An 11,336-nucleotide genomic window follows, 5' to 3' on the forward strand; every position below is an offset into this window, starting at 1 on the left:
CACTCGCGCATATAGTGGCCAGATTCCCCACACTTAAAGCAAGTCACGGAACTGGCGCGTGGAGGAGCATTGTTGGTTGGACCACCATAGGGCTTGGCTGGTGCAAACTGTTGAACGGGGCGAGGCGCCTGGAAGGATGGCCTCGGTGTGAACCTGGGTGGCAGGGCAGTGTTAGGCACCCACACGCGGCGCTTCTGAGGACCAGCACCGGATGAGGAACCCACGTCACGGCCATGCTTGCGTGTTGCGTCATAATCAGTCTGACCAGTCTCAGCACTGATGGCCTTGTTAACAAGCTTCTGAAAAGATGTGCACTCATGCAGACGGAGGTCGCGGCGAAGCTCAGGACTAAGTCCCTTACGGAACCTTGCTTGCTTCTTGGCATCAGTAGAAACTTCCTCAGTTGCATATCGTGCGAGGTTACCGAACTCCCTGCTGTAAGCATCCACAGAGAGTCGGCCTTGAGTGAAACTGCAAAATTCCTCACGTTTACGGTCCATGAGACCCTCCGGAATGTGATGTTCACGGAAAGCCTCGCTGAATTCAGCCCAAGTAGTGACATGGCCCGCTGGGCGCATAGCTCCATAATTCTCCCACCATAGACTGGCGGGGCCTTCAAGATGATATGCAGCAAAGGTGACCTTGTCAGCCTCAGCTACTAGCGCGGAACGCAGTTTGTGAGAAATACTGCGAAGCCAGTCATCAGCGTCGAGAGGCTCGACGGAGTGGTGGAACGTGGGTGGATGTAACTTGATGAAATCACTGAGTGACACCAAGTTATTTCTCTGATGGCGTGCTGTGTTCTGTTCAATACGCTCCAACAAACGGTTGGTCTCCCGCTTGTTTCTCTCGGCTTCCAGCATAACCTCGGCTAGGGAAGGAGGATGAGGCAGATTTGCATTCCTGACTTCACTGCCTTCGGCCTGCTCTTGAGGAGCAGGGTTATTGCGCGTGTTGACCATCCTAGGTAAACAAGACAATGATTTAGTCAGAATGATAAGATTCCGACATAGGATACAGAATGTAAGGAATAACTCGGAATGCAAGATGATCATCCGTATGACATGGTAGATACAGAAACTGCTTCTTTATTCCATCGTCATACACACCATACAAGGTTTAGTACAAGACCAAACAAGGTACTATTACGGTGAAAGGAAGATTACATCACATCGGAGGCATCCCAAGCTCCTATACATTATTTTTCTACACCTCCGGAAAGCGGTACAAACTAGGTCATATCCCACGAGTCACGCAGGACGATAGACGACACAGCTAGTACGAACTAGTGATACTACCACTAACTCAGACCGATCCGTAGTAGTCCTCGTAGAAGTCACCTCCATAGCCTGGAAGCTCAACATGATCATCCGGGAACAGACGATCTCGCGGAGCTTGTGGACCATAGGGGCTAGGATGAGGTCTTGGACCAACAGACGGTGGCCTGCGGGGACCGCGAGGTGGGGTGATGCCTCCTACATCACGCCAACCCATCACGTCTGGCAGAGCAGATCTCACAGGATAGAGATCGCGCATATCCGAATATCCAGCTTGCACAGCCGGTGCAAACCGAGTCAACGTGGCCCAATGGTCAGCACGGGTATTGAAAAGCTCTAGCCTCAAGGCCCGATTTTCACGGTCCTTATCCTCGAGCATCTCAGCAGTGGTGCGAGTCCGTGAATCCTCCTGAGTGGGGTCAGCATAGATAGCCTGGAGATACCCTTGTGCTCCCGGAAGTGATGCTGGCATATACCGGAAATCAGAGTCCCGAAATAGGCCAGTCCTGACTCGCATGATGGTCATCATAGAATAGGCGGCATCCTGCACAGCCATCTCAATAGTAACCCCGAGTCCATAGGAGCAGTGAAGGGGCTCGGTGGATCCAGGATAAGATGGAAATATCCTGACAGTGCAGAGATACTGGCTTTGATTAAAGTCTCGAAATTGCTCTTCGACCGTGTACTCAGGATACCAACGGTATCCAGCCTCAGTCATTACCCTGACCAACATGGCAGTATGGCCGGGTACATCTAGGCATCGAGTCAGGCGAACCACTTGATTGAGGTCGCGAGTGGCCATCTGAAAGCACAACCATAATGCAAAGGCATTAGAATTTCTAGCAAAATTTCGACAGCATAACAGCTGTAAATGCTCAAAAAGGATTTTGAGACATTTGACAAAGGATTTCATACACACTCAACAACATCATATCAAAGTTCTGAGTCCATCCCAGCAACATAATGTGGTAGTAGAACTGAACTAGGCTTGTATCCATCAAACCTATAAGGTACTACTGATTAGTAACACGTGAACCTGATAGAGAGAAAAGATCCTAATTCCTTAACCCCCGGTGGAAGAATAGACTGACTCAGATCAGAATGTCATAAGATAAAGGAGTAAAAAGAGCCTTACGTTCCAACCCACAAACAATTCCCCTACATATAACTAAAGAATTTCTAGACTCAACATCGACCAGTTTGGCTTGGAGAACCTACAGGCAGTCCGGCTCTGATACCAACGCTGTCAGGACCCCGACTCGATGTCACATCGATCTAGCCTGTAACACCTCATATCACTTTGCGGCCTCACGCACGGTATCCCCACGGGTGTCGCCTTACCTTTGCCCGGGACCGTTTGCGCCTTTTGGCTCACGTATATGATAGTGTCGCTAGCATCCATATGATAAGGAGCCCGGGCTGACATGACTAGTCGTAAACCCAAAGTGGCACAGACTTACAGGGACAGGCATCCATGACCCAGCTTCGAACGTGTCGGTCATCAGCAAGTGGGTCCGGGCTGTAGCACTGGGCTAGCAGGACTCCGGTAAACCGGGCTGTAGCGGGCTAACAGGACTCCGGTACTCAATGCGTGACATTTCCCCGAAGGGACAGACACAGGAACGAAGAAGGACACATGCCGGCCAGCCTAAGTGTTCCAGAGCAGTAGCAAGCTACCATGGCTCAGTGGTAACACTAGGAGACATTTCCCGGTAAGAGAGGCTACTAAAGATAAACAACTAGATAGTCAGATCCCACACATACCAAGCATTTCAATCATACACACAATATGCTCGATATGTGCAAATACAACAAGGCATCACAACATGACTCTACGACACAAGTACTTTATTTAAGGCTCAGAGAGCCATACATAACATACACATAGGTACGGGTCACACGACCCAGCATTCAAGTCATACAGTCATACAAACCAGCAGCGGAAGTAACTTGTCTGAGTACAGACAACTAGTAAAATAAAAGAGGCTTGGAAAGCCTAGCTATACTACGTGGTCCTTCACAAGCTCAGGATCACCACCTGGGCCTTAGCCTACTCATTGATGTCAACGTCTACGAAGAACCCATCAGAAGGGGTTGCAGCGTCTTCTGTAAAAATGTAGATTATAGCAACATGAGTACAAAGGTACTCAGCAAGACTTACATCAGATCCTACATACATGCACATTATCAAGAAGGGTTGGTGGAGTTGTTGCAGCAAGCCAGCTTTGACTCTTGGCTAGGCTATCCTACGAGACTCCATCTTGAAACGGTTTTGCGCACACGAGTCCACTACTCACCACTTCAATACACTACCGAGGATCCACCTCCGTCTTCCTACGGAAGAGCCATCCTCGGCACTCACACTTATCTTGAGGCTTTTAGTAGTTTCCATTTACTTGTCTATGAACTGTATAGGCAACCAAGTAGTCCTTTACCGCGGACGCGGCTATTCGAATAGATCATGTTAACCCTGCAGGGGTGTACTTCTTCATACATGTTTCCACCACTTAGCGTCTGCACACGACATGTGCTCGGCAGACTTCAAGCGAAAGCCGACGTGGGTGTAGACCACGACCTACCTAAACACCTAAGTCTCTAGTCCAGGTTTATCGCCTATTCGGGTTCCATCCATGAGCAGATCCGGCCGAGGTTTCGCTCACAGCCCCAAACGATGTGAACAGGGTTCCCGAGATACCTAACGGGTATTCGGTACACTGTGCCACGTACCTACCGCATCACAGCCCACCCCTACGGTCAGCGCTGTCCACGGCCTCCAGTAGGCTACAAACACCAGAAACTACTTGCAACTCCTGGACAGAGAACTAGGGTGAATAAGAAGTCGAGCGGGGTCATATTTCAGGGCCCAATGCATGGTAGTAGTTGTATCTTAAATCACACATACAGATCTCAGTGCTTAAGGTCGACTTCAATGAAACAACCCACCATGTACTCCTACATGGCCTCTCATCGATACCTTTACCAAATCGTGTTCACCACATCACTCTCATTACCGACATAATCATTTCACTCTAGCTCATCACCCAGACTAACCAGACCTGACACGACTCTAAGCATAGCAGGCATAGCAAGGTAGGAACAACACATACATATGGCTCAAACAACTCCTACACATGCTAGTGGGTTTCATCTAGTTACTGTGGCAATGACAGGTCATGCAGAGGAAATGGGTTCAACTACCGTAGCACACAGCAGTTTGAAACGCGTTGTCTTAATGCAGTAAAAGAGAGCAAGAGCGAGAACATGGGATTGTATCGATATAATCAAATGGTTGGTTGCTTGCCTGATGGATCGATGCACGGATACGATTCTTCGCTAGGGTAATCACGGTACTCCTCGGAGGCAGAACCTGCCGCAAAGAACGCCGATACACCACCATCACCAAACAATGTGCGACAATATGATGCATGCATGAAACATGGCAATATGAGTGTGTTGGGCTAATGCAACTAAAACCAGAAGGGTTTGAACCAATTTGAACCAAAGATTCAAATTTCAAACTCATACATGGCCCTTTAAAGTGTTTTATCTTGTTCTGCATTAAACATCAAGTTAACTTGTTTAATCATGCATGAAAATAGTACAGATGGATAGATTGGATTTTTCTGATCTTTTTTCATATATAACTTGTCTGATTTGGAGTTACAGATTAAAAGTTATGAATTTTTGAAGTTTAAACTATATTCTGGAATTTCCTATATTAGAATAAATCCAGAAATTAATTTATTGCGTCAGCCATGCGCCAGGATGACGTCAGGGTCAACGGAGACGTCCAGGTCAAACCTGACTATGGGTCCAGGGTGTCAGGGTAATTAGATTAGTTAAAGTTTAATTAAAACTAAACCTATTTAGTTAACAGGGCTGGGCCCCACCTGTCATTGACTCATCGGAGTCAACCAGGGCCCACCCGCGGTCAAACCCAGGTCGGCTGCACCGGCGTTTAGCCGCCGGCGAGCCCGACGCGGCGGCGGAAGTGGTTTTTGCCGTTCCCGCAACCAAACGAGTCGTGGAGGCCATCGGAGTGGAGCTGAGGAGGAGCCGCAGCTCTTGGTGGAGTCCGTTGGGGTCGGGGTGGCCGGATTTGGCGCCGGCGACGACTTTGGTGGCCACCGGAGTTCGGCCGAAGGCGAACTTTACGCTAGAGGGGTCGGTGAGGTGTGGGGAGTAGCTGGTTAGGTGCTACGTGATGTGGTGAGCATGATGGACACCAGTTTGTGGCCGGAGGGTGACCGGGAGCACGTCGGCGACGAGCTCCGCGGCGGTGGGTGCGGTTGAGCTCCGGGAGGTCACTACACAGCTCAAAAGCAAGAAAAGAAGGGAGGGGAAGATGGCTAAGCTCACGGGGAGTTCCACGAAGCACTTGGTGCGGCCGGGGACGGGCCGGAGCGATTGATACCGGAAATAGAGTTATATTACAAAATAACTTGTCGCAGATCTAACAGATTGATCTTATAATATGGCTAGCAGCGACAAGGAGAAAGAGAAAACGGGCGGCCTAGTCTACGCGATCGCCCTCAACCCTCTTGATCTCGCTCACCTTGTCCCCAATGGGTGCGACAAGGGCCTTGAGCGCATCCAGATCGGCGTCAGGCGGCAAGGACTTGAGGACGTTGGTGAGGTTGAGGCCTGGGTTGCGGAAGGCCACCTTCATACGCACCTTCTGGAGAGCCCCCGCGCAAATCCTGCGCGACTCGTCGGCCAGCTGCTTTGGGATCCTCTCCCGGAGTCGCTGGAGCACCGTCGCCACGCCCTTGAAGAATAGGCTGAGCTTGGCGCTGGGTTGGAGATGCTCGTCGGAAGGATACCCAAAGTCCTCCATCCCCAACTGCGCTAGCTCCTCGTCGATGACTGCGGCGATATTCACCAGACCCTCGGTCCAATGCTCCACCGTCTCCCTAAATGAGTTCTGGGTAACAGCGATGCTCGCCAGTAGTGCCTTGTCGGCCTCGATCTTCTCCGACAAGGTCACTTCTCGCTCCCTGGCGGCGTCCAACGTCTGAGTCAACGTGGCCAGCTTCAGCTCGAGATCCGCCTTGGAATCCTTGGCGGCGCTGAGCTCCTTGCTCCTCTCTGCGAGAAGGCCTTGCAGCTCACCATGAGCGGCAGCATCCTTCTCGCGCTCACGCTTGAGCGCAGCGAGCTCCTCGCCGCTCGCCCGGAGATCGGCCTCCAGCTGCGCTACCCTCACCTCCAGCTCTTTCTTGGCGGCCTCGGCAGCTGCGGCGGCGTCCTTTGCTTGCTTGAGTGCCCCGCCAATCGTTTGCTCGCGCTCGGCAAGCTCCTCCTCGTAGCTATCAAGGTTGGCCTTCCGCTGCACCAACTCGCCTTCTCGCGCGGACTGCTTCTCGGCAGCGAGCCTTTGCTCCTCCTCAGCTTCGGCCTTCTCGAGAAGGAAGGCTGTATGCTCCTCGGCGAGTCGCTCCCGCTCCTGTGCCAGGGACCGGAGAGCTTCTTGATTGAGGCCCCGGAGCTCCTCCGCGCGTTTCTCCATATCGACTCCCGCCTTCGCGACAAGCGCTTCCCGGGAGGCCAGCTTGGCTTGTCGTGCGCGGTAGAGTGACAGCAGCTTCCGCAGCAGCTGCTCCTCCTTAGCTTCGGCCTTCTCGAGAAGGAAGGTTGTATGCTCCTCGGCGAGTCGCTCCCGCTCCTGTGCCAGGGACCGGAGAGCTTCTTGATTGAGGCCCCGGAGCTCCTCCGCGCGTTTCTCCATATCGACTCCCGCCTTCGCGACAAGCACTTCCCGGGAGGCCAGCTTGGCTTGTCGTGCACGGTAGAGTGACAGCAGCTTCCGCAGCAGCTGCTCCTCCTCAGGCTCGCCACTACTGCTACTTGGCACATCGACCAACGACAGCCCGGCGGAGGCGAGCAACTCCTCATCGAAAGCTTCTCCTTCGACCGGCGCCCTGGAGCTCGACGCCTAGGGAAGCTTGATGAAGATACCGTCGCCGGCCTTCAAGTAGGCGCCGGGCTGGGGCTCTTCGGAGCCTGGCTCCGCGGCAGCGGCGGAGGGATCGGCGGTTGGCGCAGCGCCTGGCGCTCCTGCGGCCTCAGGGCCGTCAGTGCGATCGCCCGACCCCTCGCCAGCCTCTGCGGCGGCAGGCTTGGCGGCCTCTTCGCCGGCGGGCTCATCAGCACCGGCCCTTTCTTCGTTGACGGCGGCGTCGTCGTTGCTGCCACGCGCGCCTTCCTCGCCAGCGTCCTCAGTCTCCATTGGCTCCGCAGCAGATGGATCTGAAGAACGAAGAAGGGAGAAAAGTCAAGCAAAAACCCAAGAAAGGAAATTCAGAAGAAAAAGAGCCCAAGGGAAGTTTTCAGGCAAGGAGATTACCTGTGCTAGGATCTACGGTCGCGGTCTCGACCGCCGGAGGATCACTGGTGCCATCGCTTGCCGGAGAACTGTCCCTTGCCGGGGAGTCCTCCCTTGCCGGAGAGCGCTCCCTTGCCGGGGACTCCTCCCTTGGTGGCGTAGTTGAAGCGGATGGCACTTCGGGGGCGGCTTCCGGGCCCTCCTGGTGAGGCTGTTCTGCTCCTACACAAATCAACAAGCAAAATATCAGTAGAGAAAAAAGCACCCATGCGCGCCCGACAGCAGGAAGTAAACTACAAACTTACGCTGGGGGCTGCGCTGGGGGCTGCTTTGGGGAGTGGCTGCAGGGTCCATCAAGGTGGTCTCAGACACACCACCTGCTGACACGGTGGGATCATCTTCGATGACAATCACCGGGGCCTTGGCTCTCTTCGCCGCTCTCTGGGCCAGCGTCCTGAAAAGGAATGGATTCAGATCGAAGCAAGTCAGATACAAGACAAAAACAGCAAGAATTGAAGACCTACAAGAGCACCAAAGAAACTTACTCTTCTTCCTCCTCGTCGGAGCTGAGCGCGGAGAGATTAAAGTCTGGCTCCCCTCTGGTGCGGCGAGGCGGAGGAGTTGGATCCCTTGCCTGCTTGGCGGGACCGGCAGCGGTGGACCGGGAAGATCCCGCTCCAGTTGCCGCAGCAGCGTGAGGCACTCCCGCGGCAACATTGCTTGCCGCGGTAGAGCGTGTCGCGCGGCTCGGCGGCTGTTGACCCGTCTTCCGCCCCGCTACGTCAGCGGCCCTGCGAAGACGCCTTCTTGGCGGGGCCGGGGGCTCCGCCTGCGGCAAGCTGTCTGAAGGCTCGGGCTCTTCCTCGCCGGCCTCGCTCGGCTCAGCCTCAGGGCCGGCAAGATCTTCCTCACCAGCAAACTCCTCACGCTCGGCAAGGCTTGCCGCCTCTGCCACCTCTGCCTCCTCTACGGTGAACCCGAACGCGCCCGTGGCAGCTGCCGCCGCAGCCTCCTCCATCCTGGTGGCGATGCGCTGCAGCTCCGCGTCGGTGGTGTCGCGGGTGAGGCTCTTCTGCTCGTCGGCGCGGACCGGCACTTCTTCCAAGTTGTCGAAGAATGCCCGCACGACGTCATCCGCAGGCTCTTGCCAAGTTGGAACGATTCCATGGGAATCGCACAACGGCATCATGGCGCGGATCCGATCAAGCTATGAATTATTGCACAATGGAACGACGCTCCTCGGCAAAACGAATGGCTGTTGGGGGTCGCGTTTGAACAACTCCAGAAGCATTGCATCCAACTCCAGGACGGTGAAGTTGTAGTTGAGGCCCGGACGCAGCTGCATTATATCCGCCGTGTTCTAGAACTCCCAGGCGGATCTCCCCCTCTCCTGCAGGGGGGCGATGCGGCATCGAAGGAAATCTATGCCGACGACGCCTATAGTGAGCCCGGCAAGCCTAAGGCGAAGGATTCGGGTGACGGCGATCTTCAATATGTCGTCTTCCGGGGCCACGTTGCTCCAATCGTTGCCGCGCACGATTGGGGCTTGGCGTAGAGCAGTGAACGGCTGCGGGTTCTCCTCGACGATCCAGCACCACTCCGCTCTCCACTCCTCCCATTTGCTGCGAAGTTCACCCTCTAGATACGCTTCCTTCTTGCCGACCCTCGAGATCCAGGCGATCTCTCCGGCAAGCGGCTCTCCTCTCTCGACCCGAGGCATGAAGAAGTGGCGGAAAAGGGCTACATTGGGGTGGACTCCGACAAAGTTTTCGCACAAATGTGCGAAAACTGCCATGGTCAGAACGGCGTTGGGGGTGAAATCAAGGAGGCAGAGCCCGTAGGTGTTCATTATGTCGCAGAAGAACTCCGAGAAGGGCGGGCAGAGCCTGCAATAGAAGAACAGCGCGAAGAATGGGTACCCGTTTGGAGCCAGTTCCGAAGCGGCGACCGGGAGTACCCTCGTGCGCGGATGCGCTCGCGTCTCCGTCGACCAGAAGAGGTAGTAGTACTCCCTCAGCTCTTGTGCACCGAGCTGAGGGGAGAAGATCGCCCGCTCCTTCTGCAGCGCCGCGAGCGACTGCGCCTCGACCGACTTCACACCCTTCCCCTTGTCGGCTTTCGGAGCCATGGCGGAAGTGGTGGGGGAGGTCGACAGCGTTGGTGATGCTGGTGGCAATGGCGGGCGGAGCGCTGCTCTCTCTCAGCTTGGAGAAGAAGGGGGGAGCGGCGGAGGTTTGCGAAGATGGAGTAGTAGCAACCAGCGGGGGGGGGGGACGAACTGCCCCTGTTTCCCCTGCTTATAAAGAGGGAGGGGGCGGACGTTTCACCCTTCTGAATAAAGAATCCACCCACGATCTCTCCCACGACGCCGCATTCGACGTGTGCTGTTAGGGAGGGCGTGGTGGATACGGAGTCAGATTCGGCGTGGCCCAGGCCGCGTGTGCCCGTGCCCTGTTTCGGGCCTGGCCCAACAGCGCTCGGCACCGTGTGTGGCCCAGGCCCGGGGGCTCCTGTCGGTGTACTAGAGTAGGGGTACCTTAGTATCCCGAACTTGTGCACGGGCAGTTGCAGCGCCCCGCGGCAAGGCTTGCCGGGCGACCGCCAAGGTCCTCCGTGGTTCCCTTGGAGCCATTCAAGAACAAAGTATTTAAGCTCAGGAGACAAGGCCCCGGCAAGAGGAGCTTGCCGGGAAGGCCAACCAAGGCATCCCAAGGAACTTGCCGCGACGCGCCATGCATCCCGGCAAGGCAACAAGGCCCCGGCAAGAGGAGCTTGCCGGGAAGACCAACCAAGGCATATCAGGGCCCGGTGAGCGACAAGCTTCCGGACCCGACAAGACAACGGCCGCGGCAAGGTCTTTCCAGGCGCGCGTGGCGGGAGGCTGTGCAGCCAGCGGTGCACGGTGGCATGCAAAGCTGACAAGATCGCCATCGTGGCGAGCGGTGGCGCCCCTAACGGTCCTTTTCTGCACTGTTTGGGCGACACAGACGGGCATTTAATGCCCTTGTCCCCTGCCGTCAGGGTTAGGTAGGAAACACTCTACAAATAACTGTACCAACCACCTCGCTTTTTACATTTGTACCCTTGTTTACGTTGCCACCTGTCGGTGACCCCTTGAGCATATAAAAGGAGGCCCATGCGCAACGTAGAGGGGGTTCGACTCATTCGGAAACCAGAGAAACACATAGCTCTCTCGAGCAAGAACATAATAGAACTAGACAAGCAGCAGTCGGAGTATTATCTCTCCGGAGAGCTCCGAAGCTGGGTAAACTGCTCGTGTGCTTCGCCTCGATCTGCTCTTCGTGCGACCTCCGCCCCCCGCCGAACCAAAAGGGGCTCGGTCCGCCGGCCCCATAGGTGTTCGTGGATCAGTTTCCCTGACACACCGAGAGCACCAGGGTGGTGGACGACGGCGAGGGGGACGACGCGGAGCCGGGGAAGATGCGGCAGTGGATGACCACACATAGAGGAGTATGAGGGTTCACTGGTTCGGCTGCGGTGTGAGGCTGCTGTCGCCGCAGAATAATAAGGGGTGTGGGTGAGTAGAGGGATGGCCTGGCTAGCGGTGGGAGTAGTAGGGGGCGGTGAGGCCTCGACGGCATCACTGCCGGCCATGGGAGGCAGGAGCACGCGGCACGATCGACGCTGGTTTGGGCAACCGGCGCAAGAAGACCCGAGGTTGAAGAAGCACTGCGGCCGTTGGATGGACATCGTACGGTCACTTGAGCTAGAAT

Source organism: Triticum aestivum, chromosome 2B (genome assembly GCF_018294505.1).
Source record: "Triticum aestivum cultivar Chinese Spring chromosome 2B, IWGSC CS RefSeq v2.1, whole genome shotgun sequence".
Lineage (NCBI taxonomy): Eukaryota > Viridiplantae > Streptophyta > Magnoliopsida > Poales > Poaceae > Triticum > Triticum aestivum.